Source organism: Gopherus evgoodei, chromosome 10 (genome assembly GCF_007399415.2).
Source record: "Gopherus evgoodei ecotype Sinaloan lineage chromosome 10, rGopEvg1_v1.p, whole genome shotgun sequence".
In the NCBI taxonomy this organism is placed as follows: domain Eukaryota; kingdom Metazoa; phylum Chordata; order Testudines; family Testudinidae; genus Gopherus; species Gopherus evgoodei.
In genome coordinates, this window is record NC_044331.1 from 21,634,070 (window position 1) to 21,653,825 (window position 19,756).

Here is a 19,756-nt window from a genome sequence, read left to right on the forward strand (position 1 = left end):
AGTCCTTCAGAGACAATGCTTGCACCTATCCCTCACTAAGCCCTGGAGACCAGTACCATGTATGCCACCAGACTGCTGACAATCTCCATGGCAAGAAGATACCCTGGTGCATTTCTACAGAATTTAGTACTGAAATGAGGCACACTTGATCCTTTAAGATATACTTGCATCTTTCTGCATATCACAATCACAGCTCTTCCATCTGCTCCAACTAATCTCTCCATTCCTTAGTACTGCTGCACCTAACACCGTGAATGCAGCAGTGCATGCAGATTAACACTGGAATTCAGATCTGTGTCAACACAAACAATGGAACACTCATTTATTTTGTTGTGTCTAGTCATTATGGCACTACCCTTATTGAACCATTCCCAGTGGCCACTACCAGCTTGAGGAGGGAGAAGGGAGGATCTAAGGTTCTGTTGTGGGCACAGTATGTTCCTGGGTGGTTCCTGATTTTCTGAGGTTTAAGGGTAGCCGCTCTCCACATTCTATGAGGCACCACTGCATAACCTGAACTCAGCATTAACAAAGTTTTTAGGCAGTTAACACTGACAGTGTCATTTTTTTAAATGTTTAGCAACCAAGAGTGTTCTGTAATCACATATTTTCCTACTTGTATGTTCCCTCCATTACTCTCTTATCATCTCATTTTCCCTGTAAATTCTGATTAGTGTGTCAGCTTGTGAGGGCTGTTAGTGGGCAATTCTTTGCCAATTCAGCTAGGACTAACTGATGAGGAGCAGAGTGGACTGCATTACACACATTGTGCATTACACAAATAGTTTAAACACAAATAGGGGTTTTGAAGAGGTCTTTGGGTACAGATGTGCCATAAAACAATGTTGATGCACTGAAGAGTTAAGCTCCTTATTTGGGGGTCTGTGCCTGAGGAACTCTTGGACCAAGTGACCCCCTACTTGCTCTCTTAACTCTACCTCTGTCACTGATGAGGAACAGCAATTTTCAAAACCCTCTGCGCATGCATATGGATTTTAGATCAATTTGAAATAAATATTGACTCAAACCAGAAACTTTGCTCTCTAGGAAAAAGTTGTCCCTGCAGAATGCAAAAAGAAAACAGCAAATATGCACCACACATTCTCACATAACTGCCAAAGGGAGGACTCAAACTCACAGCCATAAGTACAGCTTAGATTCAACAGCCACCGCACACTACCACAAGCAACTCTAACATCAGCCTACCTGCAAACCCTGGCTTGCAACAGAGCCATTGTCCTGCTGCACATCTGCAAAGGACATTCTCTGGCTTCAGCAATGCCACTCTGCCATGTACATTGGCCAAACCGGACAGTCTCTATGCAAAAGAATAAATGGACACAAATCTGACATCAGGAATCATAACATTCAAAAACCAGTAGGACAACACTTCAATCTCTCTGGTCACTCAGTAAGAGACTTAAAAGTGGCAATTTTGCAACAGAAAAGCTTCAAAAACAGAACTCCAACAAGAAACTGCTGAGCTTGAATTAATATGCAAACTAGATACCATTAACTTGGATTTGAATAGAGAGGGAGTGGCTGGGTCATTACACATATTGAATCTATTTCCCCATGTTAAGTATTCTCACATCCCCTTGTCAAGTGTCTAAAATGGGCCATCTTGATTATCACTACACAAGTTTTTTTCTCCTGCTGATAATAGCTCATCTTAATTAATTAGCCTTTTACAGTTGGTACAGCTACTTCTACTTTTTCATGTTCTCTGTATGTTTATATATCTTCTTACTATATGTTCCATTCTATGCATCTGATGAAGTGGGCTGCAGCCCACGAAAGCTTATGCTCAAATAAATTTGTAAGTCTCTAAGGTGCCACAAGTATTCCCATTCTTTTTGTACTCCCTGGCTTGTGACACACTGCAGATCCAACCTTAACCCAAATAACTTTAAAGTATTGCTTTATCAAAGGGCCAGTGCATTCTAGATACCGATGCATCCTGACCCAGCAATATCAATTTGCATAGGATCAGAACCACAGACTGAGCCCCAGCTGTGTGCAAAAATACATACAAACTATAACATTTTGATATTATTTGTTTTTTTATAAAGTTGGGCTGTATCTAAGGTACCTTGCTCAAACCACCTCAAATCGGAATCAGTAATCCTGCCTTGGACCCCCATGAGGCACAGACAGTCCAAGCATGCAAGCGAATTTTAGAGTAGTTTTCAGACAGTCCAAGTATGCAAATGAATTTTAGAGCAGTTAGAAAAATTGATTATTAAAGAATAATCTAGTCGCCATCTTAAGTACAGTAATACGACTGCTCCACTATAATTTTCCCTTTGGTTTTGTCCTTCTGGAAGGTGAGTGGATTCTGAAGTCTGCTGTTTTGTCACTGATTCTATCTGTGTGACATCTGATCTACGGAAGCTCCTGAACACTGGCCCATCTACCCATATGCTTCAATCCTGCCCTGGAAGGAACAGGTCTAGAGATGGGAATCTCCATATCCCTTGAATACTTAGCCTAACAAACCTTTGAGTAATCCTGATAGCTGCTGACGAGGGAAATGACTAAAATCAACTCCTCATTTCACCGAAAGGCCACCTGATGAAAATGACTTTAGTTCCTTACCAACCTTGGTTGGATTCAAACTTGCATCCATTCTACCATATAATGCTCATCGCTATGGTTGTCATTGACAATATGGTCTCTGAGAACCTGGACACAAAAGTCTCTACAGGCAAACTACCAATCTTCCCCTTCAGCCTTTCCTGCAACAACTGCATCTTCTCCTCTTGTGGATTTATTATACCCATCCAGTAGAGTACTGGCACATTTTTAACTGAAAATGAATTAACATTTTCTTGTAAATTTCAAGAATTGTAAAATACTCTCTGGAAATTCCCTATTTATTCCTCTACTCCAAAAACCCAACAACTCCAATTTCACCAGGGAAATAACAATATTGCGGTAACCATTTATTTATTCCTCCTTATCTTTGCACAGAAATCTAACGGAAAACTGATGCGGAAACACTTCTCATGCTTTACTTTGCTATTTTAATATTAAATGTTCTGTCTACTTTCCCAAACATCATATTAAGAAGAGTTCAATCATTTGTTTCCTGTTGATCATTAAGAGACAGTTTGTGTCTGGCCATGTGCAAGTATGAGGTTCAGGGAGTGTGCAAGGAGTCTTCTCTGCTTTGTGCCTCTCTATGGGGACCAAACCATCCCAGTTCTTGCACTCAGAGTTCAAAGGATCATTGGAGGCTGGAGTCTATGGAGGCAAAAATCTTCCCCGGGGCTTAGGGCTGGAGCTATGTCACTCCCAATTCCCAGCCAGCAGAACGGGCCCCATGTGGGATTAGAATTGCATACTGTCCCCTTATAAAGGCTGCAGCAGAAGCTGTGCTGATCCAGAACCATGGAGCCTACCCTGGACACTATGACCCTGGGAGCTATGTTCCACTGCACTGTCACCTTCCGTTAGGCTGTGCCTAAAGGGGCAGGCTAACCCTAAATGGAAAAAGCTTTACAGTATTTAATGACTGTATGAATTTTTTATACTGACTTTATGTGAGTCACTCAATAGCAGTAACACCTGAAACAATGTGATGAATAGCTTAGTGTTCTTCACATGTAGAGCCTTTCTCTACTGCCATGTGCACGTTCCCTGTTGTATGCATGCAGTTCCTGGATGCAGAGGCCAAAAAGTGAATAAGCTATTTCAAAGAGAGCTATTTATTTCTAGTGAGTAGTTTATGATAATAAAAGTTGCAGAAGACAGCGGCCCCCTCCTCTGAGCCCCAGCTAGCTCTGCAGTAATAAACTCTGCTCTGAAAACCTCCCAGCTTCCATGATCATCTGAATCAACTGCAGAATTGCTAACCATTTGATCCACAAACTGCTTGGAATGATATCTGCAGTTCTGAGTTATCACCTATTTTATTTAAACTGGACAATAAGTCCCTGACCTTAAGTCAGTGTCTTTATCTGATAAGCACCAACCTTTTAATCTCAGGCTGGTAAAGAGCAGTGGTGGCTTAAATCTCATGATGTATTCGCTGTACATATTTAAAAAAAAACTTTTGGAAGCATGAATGAAATGTTAGGTATGTAAACAGTGTATAAATTCAGCATCAGCACCTTGTTTAGCGCAATAGAAAATTAAGAGTCTGAGAGAGAGTTAAAGGAATAACAAGAAGTGAGTTTAACAATGTGACTCCTGCTTCTTTCAGTGCACAAGTTCATCACATTTTCCCCTAAGGCTAAGCAGTTAATCAACTAAGTGAACATTTACATTGTGACTAGTTTCTCTTTAGAATGTTGGTGAATAAAAAAGTGCTATTGTGAAAAGACTACCAGATGGGAATGAATGATGGTTTTCAAGTTGTCACTCAGCAAATCAAAATCAATCTTCACTGGAACATTAAAAGGTGCATCTCTTCCCCCAAATACCTTCCTTCCTTCCAAAATTCAGTTTCCTGTCCTCACTCACAGTGGGTTTAGAGTTGTTCAATAATAGTCACATGCAATTTGCATAGTGAGAAATGTGCACTCTTTTTATTCTTAAAAATGATGAACCATTTTTGCTGAAGTTTTATTAAAAGCAAAGTCACCTGCAGGCAGAGACCAAGCATGGAAAATTTTAACCTAAAAAGCGAAGGATTCAAAAAGATAGGAGCAACTGACCAAAGACTCTTTGAATAGAGAAGAGTAGACAGTCTTCACTATGACCTTGCTTCTGGCAAGGTATTTAGGCAGGCACATAATTTTAAGCAGAGTAGTCCCACTGAAGTCAAGAGACCACTCATGTCTAAAGTTACACACGTATGCAAGGGCTTTGAGGGGATCTTAAGTACAAGCTTAAATCCACTGACTTCAGTATTATTAATGCTTACAGTTAGGCCATGGCTGAAGTGCTTTACTGAGTCAGGATCTAAAGTCCTGTTACATCAGCTATAATATGCCCTGCTACAATACTTTATAGTTCTACTGTACACAGCATGGTGTTAATTCTAATGCCTTTCTGAAACAGCACAGAAGGTCAAATTACAGTTGCTGCTGGAATCACAACTTTGAAAAATGTACGTGTAAAGTCTCAACTGTCATGTGTTAATCTATATTTACATTTTATTTCCTTAGGAAAAAGTGTTTATCTACTGTTGATGTTGCCAGTAAAATCAAGATGTCCCAGTATGTGTTATTTTGAGCACATATGTAACATTTCTTCTTTCCTCGTTATTGGTTTTATTATTATTGTATGTAAGGATTGTATATATATTTCCATATTTGATCTGCTGCTGTAGCATCACAATAAGGTACTATGAAATAATATAGATTAATGCAAAAGTGGAACAGCGATGGGAGGATTCTTTTCATTACAATTCAAACTTATTGGGACATTGTAGGATCACAATTCAGCAAAAAAGACAAAGTCAAGTCAGGGAAACTTCTACTGATAACTCAAAAAATATTACAGAAGAGTCACAACTAAAAGGCACTTAAACAAGCTATCAAAAAGAAAAGAAAAGAAAAGAAAAGAAACAACATTTTGTCTGAAATGGGCACTTATCATCCCTCACATGATACCGGATCAAGGTATGATTAAGGCTCTTTGACAGGGCCGTAGCAACAAAGAACGTGGCCCCGTCCGAACATATGTCTGGGGCCGTTACAATGCAGAAACTGGAATGCGGTATTTATTTTATACAATATACAGGGTTCATATTATGTATACATAGGCCTACAGTGTACATGTATTCCGTATTTATGCAAAGCGCTTCTTTCGAGCCTTGTTCTCCGTAAATTGGTTAATCAATGCGTCATAGTCCAGAGATCTGGCAATCTTGTTTTCGACTGAGGTAACTGCAAGCGCAGAAAGCCGGTCATCTGTTATGGTTGAGCGCAGGATATTTTTGATCAGTTTCATTCTGCTGAAGCTCCTTTCAGCACCAGCAACAGTAACTGGTGTGATCAGAAGAATTCTGATGCAAATGCAAAGATTCGGATATATCTCCTGAAGGCTGTTCTTGTATATGTAAGTTAAAAAATTGTTTGCCGTGACAAGTCCTCTCTCTTTCTCGATGACATAAATAAAACGATTCAATTCCATTATGAGTTCATTGGCATCAATGTCTCCCATTTTTCTTTCAAAATTTTTGCTGTGATTCTCCAGTTCATTTTCTCTGTGACACTGCTTCAGGCTGTTAGCGTTGTACAGAAATCCAAACAACTTATACCACTCCACGAGTTGGTCAAATCGCTACGAAACAGAAGATATGGCCTGATCAGTGAGAACAAGAAAGAACTGCAATTTGAATTTTTCTTCTGCAGAAAGACGACTCGAATCATCAGCACATTTGTAATCAAACATTCTCTTCTTACATCGCACCCTAGTTTCTGGAACACCTGCTCAATACCCATATGCTCTGCTATTTCACGTGCATTTGTGACCACAGAGTTATATCCTGTATTTCGATAGTCTTCCAAAAACTTCATTGTAGCACCGACTTCTGCCTGCAGTACGTCAGTTGACACATCTGAATTAATTTGCTGGTTTTATTGACGTGAAATAGTATATCGTACCATGTGTACACAGAACAAAAGGCCACATAGTAACATGGTCTAAAAGCGCACCGGCTTCTGTTGCTGTATTGCCATCTTTCTTTTCGAGCCCATATTCTCGCAAAGATGACAAAGCATTGCACAATTCTTCAAGGTGATAATGCAATGGCTTCACAGCATCAATTCTCGATTCCCAACGAGTGTCTGATAACCCTTTAACAGATATTGGCATATGTTCTTGAAGTATATCCCAACGTGAAGGTGAAGAAGAAAAGATAACGTATATTCTGTTAATCAGACCGAAAAAGTCAATGACTTTGCCGCGTCTGAGATCACAAGATTCCAAGTGTGAGCTCCACATTGTACATACAAGGCACGGTCATTTATTTCTAGCATGCGGGCTTGAACTCCTTTATTCTTTCCTCTCATATTTGCGCCGTTATCATAAGCTTGGCCTCTCATGTCAGCAATGTCTATTCCTACGTTGTTTGCCTTTTCAAGAAACGCTTCCAATAAGCCCTCGCCAGTTGTATCATGAACATTAAGAAAACCAACAAACGCTTCACGAATATTGACACCATCTTCACCATTGCATTCAACAAAGCGTAACACCACAGACATCTGTTCTTCATGTGACACATTGGGAGTACAGTCCAAAATAACTGAATAATATTTTGCTTTTTTAAGCTGCACTATGTTGGCCTCTTGAATGTTACTGGCAATAAGTTGAATCAGCTCGTTTTGGATCTGTGGACTGAGGTACTGAACATGTGTCTCTGCCTTCTTAATCCTCTGTAAAAGTTTGCTGAGGACAGTATCATACTTTGCAAGCAATTCAAACAGTCCCAAAAAGTTGCCATTCGAAGGATCGCCGAGCTTTTCATTACTTCCTCAAAATGCCAAGTTTCTTTCGGACAAGAAAATAATGACATCAACCATGCGTTTGACAACATTCCTCCAGAAATCTCTTTCTTTCAGAAAAGCCTGCAATTCGAATTGGTCAATAGATGTATGGTTTACTATGCCTGACCGAAGGTCAAACAATTTCACCATACAGTCTTGATGACCTTTGCCTGTTTCATGCTGCTGAAGTCTTTCTGACAGTGCTTTCCAAGCAGATGTTCCACGACGTAGCGGTATGTCGCCAGTGCCAAATAATTTACAACAAAAACAAAAAATGGCATCTTTCTGAACTGAGTACATTAACCACGAATGTCTTATTTTCTCACCATTTGCCATGGTTCAATAGAAATGAGTACTTGTGAACCTCCGTCTTTCCTCGTTAAATGGAAATTCGTAACTTTCATTCTGCTGCGGTGGGCCACGTGCAACAATGTCACACACTTGCCTGTCCGATATTCTAGACGGCCAATCTCCTGGATCGTCAGTCAGTGGTTCAGATTCAGATACTTCTTTCCCGGCAGCAGCTGGAATATCTGTCACAGTTTGTTTGGTAGAACAACTGGCTTCACCTTTGACCTCACTTGAAGCACTTCTGGATACGATTCGTTGCTGCTAGAGCTGTCTGTTTCATGTGCCTGTACCTGTACATTGGATTGCAGTGCAAAATATGTTGACAACTTTGGAATTTTCTCAAGTTCCTTCTTGGCATCTTTTACTGCCTTTCGTTTACTAGCTCCGCTCTTATACATTCTCTTAGACATCACAAAGCACGCTTCTGCGTTGGAAATGATAAAAAACTAAACAACTAAATTAATAACATTTATCCACCGACCGCCATTATGAACGCAAATATACATTCTTTGAATGGGTCCAACTAAAATTCGAAACTGACCAACAGACAACTGATGTAGCCAATAGCATTGTGATGTATCATAATGACTTCACAGTTTTGTCAGTAAAACCGACATGGATTGTGCAATAGCGTCAATAAATGTCACTTACCTAGTTATACCTTACATTTTTTTTGCCACTTTCAGGGGCCCCCTTCCTTGCGGGGCCCCCTCTGGTCGGAGGGTACGGAGGACGCTCGCTACACCTCTGCTCTTTGAAGCTGAAATGTCATTTTGTTGTTGACTGTTGACCCTCCTATCTTTTTTTTTGCACCTTGGAAGTGATTTTGTTTAAGTGCCTTTGGGATGTTTTCTTCTACAGTCTTTGTTTGTTTATTTATTTTTGATTTACCAGAGGATATTTGCTGTACTTATCTTTGTTCCTTTTTGGATCTTTGGATAGCGTTTTCTGGGGGATATTTCTAATGTCAGAATGCCTCTGAAAGCAGTCTTCTTTCTGTTCACATTTCCCTTTTACAAATTAATCTCCATTTATACAGGAGTGCATCTTAAGATTTTGTTCTGGACAGCTGGCTAATATTCATCCACAAAACTGGCCTTCAAGATTTATTTTCAGTTCAAAGGGGGGGGGGGGAAGTCAGATATCAAGGAAGGATGGAGAGAACATAGGTGACCATCAAGCCTATCTAACAACAATGTTCCCTGTCCATGTTGTTCCTATGAAGTACCGTGTACAGCAGTTTCAGAATGAGGAGGAGGGAATAGGAGTATTCTTGCTAGATTTCAGCATTCTTTCATTATCATTTCTCTTTCTCCCCGAACTCTTGTACATTTCTATCTCGCCAAACTCCTGTGCATTACCCTATCGGAGCAGTAGGACGCCAAAGGGGAGAGCTGGGTTTTAAGTGTCATTAACAACAGAGATGATCATATGTTCCTTCCACCCTCAACTTGTTCTTCTTATGGGGGTTTGTTCAGTGTAGAATCAAGGAGGCACATGCATACACAACAGTTTTTCATACTCTTAGAAAAAAATCAATATGTTTAAACATGCAAAGAGAGAGAGCGTGTGTAAACATGCTGTTTTCCCCCTAAAAGGATGAAAAACTGTTCTTTGAAGCTTTTAGAACTTCTCAAAAACTTCTAAATGTTTTCTGGAACCAAATATTTTTTGGAGTTCACCCACTCCATGTGGAAAGTCCTTCAAGAAATAAAGAAGTACCCGGTATTTATTTTTAGGGGAAAGTTATGGCAATGACCATCTACTTTTCAGGCGTGTTAGAATTATTTCAAATTCTAGCTATAGCAAACTCAGGGACTGGGAGATGGGGACACATTAGGAGTTCTTGCTAACATGCATGTAAGGCACAACATTAAGTTAGTAATCTTCTAAAATGATTTAAACTTTTATAGGTTACTCCTGAATAAGGCCTAATGATTTAAATATCATTGCAAACTGTATTTTCTATCTTAAGCATATACACCTCTATCCCAGTATAATGCAACCTGATATAACACAAATTCAGATATAACATGGTAAAGCAGAGCTCCAGGGGGGCGGGGCTGCATGCTTCGGCAGATCAAAGCAAGTTCAATATAATGCAGTTTCACCTATAACGTGGTGAGATTTTCTGGCTCCTGAGGACAGTGTTATATCGGGGTAGAGGTGTATTTATAACTACTGTGACCAACTTCTTGCCCTGTTGTTAACACAAAGGACCAGATTGTCATTTACATTCCCAGAGTAGCGTTGTCTACATACTCACCTCTTTTCTGGGGTTGAGGTCAGGAGTTTGAATTATTTGTTACACAGTAACTACCTTTTCCTTTATCTTTTTTCAGAAAGAAATAAAAATTTGGCCATATCTACAGTGTGCCTACTAGAGAGATATAGAACAGATGTTCTAGTTTCTGTGTATGGTTCAAGGCTGAACAAAATTACTCACTTTTAGCAGATAACAGAATCTTAACCATCTGCCTTAAACTGAGATCAGATGTCTACTGTCTGAGCTGATATTTTATTCAAAGCTAGGTATATTTGCCTTCCAGTTCTATCACTATGAGGGCTGGAAGCAGCAGTACGGATACACAATGGTTCCATATGAGCCCAGTGACATTTGCAGGGAGTGTGTAGTGTGTTCCCATGGATCTCTAGCATAGGGTGGTTTATATGTCTGTTGCCCCTGCTCATTCCACACTTCCACTGGTCCTAAGGTCCAAGGTTACACAATAGTAGCAACCTCAAAGCCTTAGATGTTTCCTGCTAAGGTCTCCTCTTCAGTGTATTATTATGCAGGAATAGGATAGAGTAGAACCTGCTGATGCCATCATCCTGTACAGTGTTGGTTACCTGATCTAAGTCAAATATTTTAAGACATGTAATTACAGGCTCTGAAATATGGTCTCTGTGGGATTTTCTTTGAAAACAGTTTTCAAAAATGTCCTCAAATATGAATGGTGCTATTCTGTGGTGAATATTTGTGGGAGCCATCTTCAGTCATCTATCACTGTATTTAAGCATCACAAGTAAATATTCCTTAGTCTTCTAATAAGTAAATAACTTAAAGAGTGTGTGTACGTACACACACCCCCACATACATATGTCTGTGTGTAGAGAGAGATGTAAATTTCAAGGGATATGAAAAGTATTTCCTATATGGAGTTTTAAAGGGAAAGCAGCTGCATAAGTGAAGATATTCAGGAAAGAGTTCAGATCTGTTAAAATATTCAGACACTACAGTGTCCCTAGTCGGAATAGCACTGTACAGTATATGTGAAAACCAACCATAACTTAAATCTTCTCATTTTACTCTTGGCAGCTCTCTTGGAGGATTAACAGTATACAGTTGTAGCATTAAACATCCAGCACTCGAAATATATCAGAATAATACAGGTTCTCTTTAAAATACAGTTTGGTTTATTACCACAGATGAGCTGCAGATGTACAATTTATCTATTTAAAGACAGATTTTTTTTGTCACCACTCTTGGAATAGCTGAATAATCATGTTTGTGCCAGGCCCTAAGCTGGAATTGTAGCGTTGCTCCATTAGTACCCATAGCATTTTTTTTTTTAGTTGAGTGTTTTCCCCTTTTTGTTTTCCTTGCCTTTTCTCTACCTCACATTTGGCTCTTTCCTACTGGTGTCCATAGCAGCATCCCTATGGTAGACTGCAATGTTGCTGCAATGAAATTGTGCCAGTGGAGGTAATAGAATCAGTGATGTATGGGGAACAGAGTTGAAGGTCATTCTACTTTTTTCCCCTTCAGCATCTCTCTCTGTGCTCTCTCAAGTCCTGGTAATCCTGATAATGCATGGATTAATTCTGTTTTTTCTAATACATCAGTGGGAGACCAATAAAAGAGAGCTAAGCAATGTGAGTTAACCAAAACCTGTAGCTGCAGGTAATGTATTTAATACAGGACATTTGAGTTGCTTTCAGATGTTCTTAAGTGTTGTTCAGACATTTTACTTGGGTTTTATTGCTATTGTAAAAGCTGTAAAAATATTAAACAAGATGATATTGGTCTGAATATGTCTTTGGGATGCCTTACTATTGGCTCATTTAAAACTGTTTAGTTATTTGTGACTCCAGGGGCAAGGCACTATCCACATACCAAGAAGCCATAGTCCCTACCCTGAAGAGCTCCCAATATAAGACAAGCTCCATACAAACGGGCAGGGAGAGAGATATAGTCAATATATGCATGATATTTATATATAGATGTAGATATATTTATAGATTTTATACATCATTATGTAAAACATGTTAAAACATTAAGGTTGCAAAATCAAGCTCTCCAAAATTAGGAAATGCCAGAATTGAGGCCACCTGTGCAACCTTAATTCAGCCCCCTTGTGTGTATGCATTATGATGCAGTCTTTAATTACATGATCACATGCCATTTTTACCATGGAATCCCTCCCTCATTCAGTGCACAGGATGGGTGCTATGCACTGAAAGTGCAGCTATTCAATACTCCTTTTGATCATCATTCAGTGCATGGAGGGCCCCAGGACTTCTATTCTGCATGTTATCCAGACCCCACTCTGAAGAGAGAATTATTAATTTCCTCATAGGCTTTTCTATGGTGCCTTTCACCCTAGTATCTGAGTGCTTCATAAATATTAATGAATTTATTTTCACAACTCCTCCGTGAGATGAGATGATATTATTTTCCCCATTTTCTGGATGTGGAACTGAGGCACAAAAGATTAAGGTCAAAAGTATTCACTAATTTTGGGTATCCAATCTGAGATGCCTAGGACATGATTTTTCAGAAAACTTAATATTGCATAGTACTTTGTATGTTCAAAGCACAGCTGCCACTGATCTTAGCTTCAGCTATGAGTGCTCAGCACTTCTGCAAATCAGACTCCAGGTGTCTCAAGTTGGGAACCCAGAAAATGAGGACCACACAGTGGCCACCTATGAACTTTTTGGTTTACATGACTTGCCCAAGGTCATACAGGAATTCTGTGGAAGAGACAGGGATAGACTCAAGTGCAGCTGACTTAACTGGGAGACTGCCCTTTCTATTCCTGCAGCCCTCTGCCTTACTCAGCCTTAGCTAGACACTTGGCATTGAACAAAAGTTTAAATTGAGCAAAGTTATAAGCAACTGAAAACAGGATCCTAGAATGGAAAGAGTTGGGCAACCTGATCTATAAGCACTGCTTCTTGCACTGCCTATAATAGTTTTTTTTCTGATAAACACTCATCAGCTATACCTCACTGCCCCATTACCAATTCACTGTTAATTGGTCAATTTCTTGTAAGCATCATGGAAGAGCTGGGTTTTGAGGCCCTATGAATCAGTTCAGAAAGGTCATTCAGTGTGTAAGGAGCAGCAAGGAAGCACAAATATATTTATGAAAGATGTTGGATAAATGGGAAGTTGAGGTCGTAGTCACTGAAGGAATTCAGGATATAGGGGAAAGTCCACACAGTAAGAGCAGATACACTGGGACAGATTTGTGAGGAAATACTGAAAGTGCTAAACATATAGAACTTTGCTATGTAAAGACTTAAGGGCAACAATAACTGTACGAGTATTTGAAGGATGCAAAGACCAAGGAGAGAGAGTAATTATTTAGTTAGAGTGTAAATAAGAAAGGGTCATTTTAGGTGTAATACCAATAAAAGCTGTCAGGTCAGAATTTCTATTTTAGTTTATATATTCAGATGCTTCAGATGTATCCACCTAGTCACTTGATGTACGTGTCCAATGAAATTACACCTACAGTATCACAAATTAACAAGAAATTATAAACTCCTTCTCACCCAATCAATGCATCAAGACTGTCAATAACTTCTCCACTAGACCTGTCCAAAAAGGGGAATTCCTGCAAACTGGAATTTTAATTTCAGAAAAACCAACCACAGTGTATCTGAAACAAAAATGTGCTTCCCAGATCCCTGGCAGCTGTCAGGGATCCTGGGGCAGCTGCCCTACTGGGCTGCCCAGTTACAGCTAGCTCTCTGATCTAGCTGCCCCGAGAGTTGGGCCGCCCAGGGAGCCAGCTGGCCAGATAGCTTGATTCTGTGGTTGGGAGCCTGAAAGCCCCAAGTGAAGCCATGGTTCTAAGGGCTTTCAGGTTTCTCCAGATCTAGCTAGTGCTCTCAGGCTCCCTGCTGAAGTATCAGGAACCTAGACCTTGAGAGCCACAATTTGAGCCAAATCTCCCAGAGATTTCAAAGCAGCAGGAAGCCTGGAAATCCTGAGAACCCCAGTTCCCAGGGTTTCCAGATGCTCTGCTGAAGAGCTGAGAGTCTAGACACTGGCAGCCATGGCTTGAGCTGGGGTTTACAGGGCTCTAGGCCTAGTGCAGGGACCCTGAAAACCCTGTGAGACTCAGCTTGTAAGCTGAAGGCTCCTGGCCCTGGGACAGATTGCATGGTGGAGCTACCCTAAAGCTGTGGGCCCTATGAGTCATGTGGGCAGTCCACATGTTGGAACCACAGACCCCAGAAGCTTTGGGTTCCTGGGGTCTTTTCAGTGAAAGTTTGGTTGAATCCAACTTGTTTTGATGAGAAAATTTGGGTTTGATAATCAGCATTTTGGAAAATTTTCCATTAGCTTTAATCCCCACAAAACTCACATCTACCCTCCTATTCCACTCCTTTCTTAAAAAGCATGGGAGAACTGATAAGCCTTTCTACACACCATGAGGGTCAACAGACTGGGGATCTGTCAGATGAAGAAGAGACAAGCTGCTCAGCTACAATACTTAAAAATAATTTCCTCACTTTGCTCTGGGGATTATTATTTTGAGTGTCACAGCTGATCTCAATTGTCAAGATATCACACAAAGAGAACAACAGTGTCATATACAGCCAGGATTCAGATTATTGAGAGATGTAGAATAGCCTGTCTAGGGATATGTGGTAGCCCCATTGCTCGAGGCTTTTAAAACTAGACTGGAGTACACACACACACACAAAAAAAAAAAACCAAACAAAAAAAAACAACAACCCCCTTCTTCTGGGATTGGTAGGCATAGCCCACTCCTCTGGTTTCCAGTCTAGTGACTCCGTATGAAACAGTTGGAATCAATTTCTCGCTATTCCTTACTGTTTTCTACCATGCCTCTCTTGTAGGCTGTTTCCCTGGTTCACTTTCTGTGATCCTCTTCCTCAGGAGGTCCAGCTACCAGGGCAGCTTCTCACCAAGCTCTTGCTGAAAGTCCCTTTTCTCGGTGATTCTTCAGCTTCCCTGGCAAGGGCAACTACTTCTCCCTTCAGACCTGCAGCCTTTTTATCTCCACAGCTGTTGCAGGGCCACCAATCAGACACAGCTGAGAAGGCAGCTAGTCTTTAGTAGCTGGGAGAGCATGGGCTCTGTACATCCCATGACAGTGGGAGAAAGAAAATACTGTAATCCACATTTTTACAGATGGACAACTGAAGAAGAGAGTGATTAAAGACCTAATCCAATGTCAATTGAAGTCAATGGGAGACTTCTATAGGTCACACAGCAGTCCACAGCAGAGCCAGAAACTATACCCACATCTTCTTAGTCCCAGTCCAATATCTTAATCACAAGACCATCCTTCCATGATGCTTTCAAACTAGCAGAGTAAACATCAATTGTATTTTTGGTTACTGATAATGTTGCTACTAAGAGCTTCTGCAAAGGGACAGAAATAAGTAGTGAATGCCCTTTAAAAACAAAATGATGAGAATGTATTTACATGTGCACTGTGCTATTCCAGCAACCAAAGCTTTAAAACAATGTGACCAAAGGTAGCGAATAATGATAGAAAGCAAAATTGTGAAGTTGCTATGGTAACTATTATCAGCTCAGACAGGCGTTGATACAAGCTCTTATTAGGTATGTTCAACCAAACATTTTATTTATAGTCAAACTCTAAAATTTACAATTTAAGGTTAACAGAAATTAAAACATAATCCAGGATTTATACAGTTTGTGGCTCTAGAGTTAAGGCTGATACAATGTTTCCATTCTTCTATCTTATTTTCATCACTTTCAATGTTCTAAAAAAACCTCCAAAAAACCTTGAGTGCTATAGCTTCTCATGCTTGCCCTTAGCCTCAGAGTGAATTGTTATGGAAAGTAGAAGAAAACCTTTCAGCCATTTTTGAGTTATCTTTGGTGGGTGGGGGAGATCTGGAGAGATGATGTTTTTCAGCCATTGAAATAATCATTTTGCTACCTAAAGATCATGTTATGAGTGTGGATATTACACTGCTTTCCTTAATTGCCAAAGAAAAAGTGCTATATTCTCTTGGCCACCAGTGAACCTAGTTGACTTTACATTAGAAATGAGGATGAGGAGGCAGTTTATAATTTGACAAAACTAAAACATCCTCTCTCTGCAAAACAAACCTCTTTAAGGCCCTGATTCACCAAGGCACTTAAGCCTTAGTGGTACTACTCGTGTACTTAAAGTTAGGCATGTGCTTAAGTACCTGGCTGGACTGAGACCAAACTTCTCAACTTGTTAAGTATGTCGTGGCTCAAACACAAATTTAAAACTAACTTTAGCACATTCATATTATGTTATAGAAGTCTAAGTCCATCCTGGTATGAAATTCATGTTGGCATTTAGGTGTCCCTAACTCCCATCGCTATTAATGGGAATTAGACCCCTAAATACCTTTAATTTTTTTGTCCCTATTAGGGCCTGCTGAGAACTCTTTGAAAATTGCAGAACCCCAGAGCCCACACAGAGCCCTGTTCTGTCCAGTGGGGCTCTGTGAGAACACAGGGGCCTACCTATGCACAGATCGTTGCTTGATGGAGCCATAGTAAATTGCAAACTTAAGAAACAGCAGATGAATATGCTTGAAAATTAGATCTTAGTGAACACTGGAATTTCTGTCCTGTAAGAAATTCCAACACTTTGCACTTGTTTTCATCACAAATGTGGATGAAATGCTGAAATACTGACATTTTTGTGGAATGAAAAGTTAGAGAATTTTTAGATTCAGAAATGATGAAATATTTGGTTTTGAATCAATTTGCATCAAACTGAATCTGCCTAAGATGCCATGTTGCCTCATGGGAGTTGTAGTTCAGGTGCCTCATGTCCTCATTCTTCCCTATGGGCTGAGCTCCCTGGCCTCAGTAGAGTACCAGTCATGTGACATTGCTGGAAATCTCTTTATCCAGTTTTCTTCCTAAACAGAATTCTGACAAGATCAACACGATTTTGTTGGTCCATTTCAATGGAACTGCATATTCCAACAGAATGCGGTTCTATCAAAACATCTCTGACCAGCTCTAGACGGTCCTCTTACCTCCCAGTCTGAATGTCATCCTATGCATTATCTTTGTTTTTGTTTGTAAGCACTCTGACGTTGGGACCATGTGTTTATCTTTCCAAAAAATTGGAATTCTATAAATACAAAATAATAATAATAAAATAAGGTAAAAGAATATGTAACAAGTTCATGAATGTAACAAAGTTTGAGATTTAGACTTAACAAAATTAAGGAATTCTGTTTCAAGATTCTCATAACAGCCTTGATTCTGCTTCTTATACACATGCAGATCTTTCATTATGGGATCACAGCACAGATGCAGAAATATAAAATGAAACAGACACACATCTAATAAGGTTGTAGGAAAAAGTGCTGTTTCAACAAAAAAATCCAATAGTATAACAGCCAACTTACTTACACAGTCTTACTGGAGGAGTAATATTACAATTCTGCATAAGTAGTCATATAAGATGTTTGTGATATTATAGAAAGGTTAGCTCCCTTCCATGAAATAATATGTATAGTTTGCTTAATATGGCATATTGCCCACTGCTATATGGTCATGAATTAAAAAGCCTATTGTAATACATATTCACAAGGAGGCAAAATTTAGTATTGCTCTGGGAAACCTTATCTGAATTTCCAGATTTCTTGCATGCATCAAATCAAAATCTGCATTTATGTTACTTTTTCACATTAATTTAAAGATAAAATTACCTTTTTCTAAAAAATCCCAAACCCTTTAGTATAGTTTTATTGTATATAACTTCATCGTGATCACTGGAATAATATTTCCATGGACACTGAGAGACATTGCAAAAAAGTCTATTTTTACATCACATTTCAGATAATTTATTGTTTCTTTTAAGTGTTCTTAAGTCTGCCAGACATACTTTTCCTACCATGATATATTAGTATAAAGCCTGGATTTCTATTTTGCTTTTATTCTGAACTTAGGAAAAGTAGCATTTTTCTCCATTCCATAATGTGCATCCAAAATCCATTCCAGCACAGTACATTATCTTTCTTGATGTCAATTTTAATTATATCAACTAATCAGCTATATCTATATCAAATTTAATTATATTATACTGTAGTTAAGGTTTTTGTGAAATATCTGTTAACTGGATATATTTTACATTATAACAGCTTGTATTAAAGTAATTATTTTTGGGGGGCGGTTAACTAATTATAAGAGTCTATTTTTGATATAGCTAATTAGCTTATTTAGTATTTGTGAGGGAAATGTGAGTACATTTGCCTGTGTCCCCTTGAACATCTTTAAAAATGAGGGTGTCACCAGGGGATTGTTGTTTTTTTAAAAATAATTCTCAGTCATGTCAGTATGCATCATTTTAATGTGATTGTAATCATAGCCCTGATGTGCCCACGAGTCCCACTTAATACAGTCACACATTATGTGGCTGGGTTTGTTGCTGTGTGTGCAACTTGCTGAGATACAAAGTAGTATCCTTGGAGTCCATAGGTAGCTCAAAGGTAGTCATGCCATTTGGAGCTGTGCTGAACTTTTTTCAACTACAAAATCTCTCACAGTTTTCAGACTTATTCCTGTCACATAGTTTTCTTTACAGCAGAGTGACTATTTTCCTATTTCGATGGCTTTGATATCATGGACTAAACATCAAGATAAATATAAATATATTTTGGAGATAGGCTTGTCAGTTTCTGTTCCAATTATCATTCAACATTGAAAACTAGGAGTTAGTTTGCTTATCAGTGAGAACATTTAGTTTGCACCTGCACAGTTAGTTATTGCAGCTGAGAAAGAAATGATATCAGGCTTTCTTTGTGGAAAACTAATGTATATACCATGTTAGGCTTTTGAATAGAGCGCTTGTGTTATGTCATCTCAGTGCATCACATCCATACAATGCAATCTAAGTGAATTAATATTGTGAAGCACCCGTATGGCAAAGCACCCACTTCCTACCACCAATGTAAAATAATATTACCTTGGGTGAGCAGAAGAGCAGTTATTCATTTGGACTGTATCACAACTTTTTTGGGGGTTAAATATTACAGAGAGCCAGGGCTTTCAACAGCAACAAAAAAACTGTACATCAGTGCACAGACATGCAATATCTTTTGAAATCTAATGGGAATGTTTCTATCTACTGTGGTTGATACAATGTGAACAAACAGCTAGCAGCTCTTTTGTCTCTTTATCACTTTGCACCAATTTTAATCAAATATCAAACACTTTTGCTGGAGGGAAGAGGTATTTTTGCAGACTTCACATTCCAGAATTTCTGTAAATTGATCTTGCACATGTCTATAGCTGACAAGTGAAATGTGAAAAATCTTTTCTGAATTATTTTTATGGCCTGCAGGGACCCAGTGGAATGGTGAAAAAAGGAGGTTGTGATGAAGTTCAGAAATCACCAGTTACAGTGATTTAAAATGATTCCCCAGAATTTTAATACTGCATCCAGTCCAACAGTCCAATTCCCACTGGAGGAATAGAGGAGAAATGCACATTTCACCCCCCCCCCCCCAAACCACTAGTTTTTAACTGGAAACTTGGGAGAGATTTCCCACCCCACCACTGCAACTGGATATGCAACAAACTTACACAAATTGTTACAAGGTCAAATTTTCAAAAGTGTTTGGGGCCCAGATTTTCAGATATTTAGTACTCATATAAATTGTGGCCAAGTTTTCTCAGGAGGTCAGTTCTCATTTGGCACCTAAATTAGGGGCAGAGTTTCAAAAGTTTG

General features: G+C 39.3%; 1 protein-coding gene across 4 annotated transcripts in view; it reads right to left on the minus strand.

Moving 5' to 3' along the window:
• SEMA6D (semaphorin 6D) overlaps positions 1–19,756 on the minus strand; it is a 658,493-nt gene that overhangs the window by 113,869 nt on the left and 524,868 nt on the right. Inside the window, exon 1 of one of the 4 annotated variants that reach the window (XM_030577941.1) lies at positions 17,055–17,069. The exons of 2 other annotated variants lie outside the window; for them this stretch is intronic. The gene's annotated coding sequence lies outside the window, so the exon portion shown is untranslated. Of the gene's footprint in view, positions 1–1,206; positions 1,223–17,054; positions 17,070–19,756 lie in introns of those variants that run through there. One more of the 4 variants, XM_030577944.1, reaches the window with a different exon arrangement.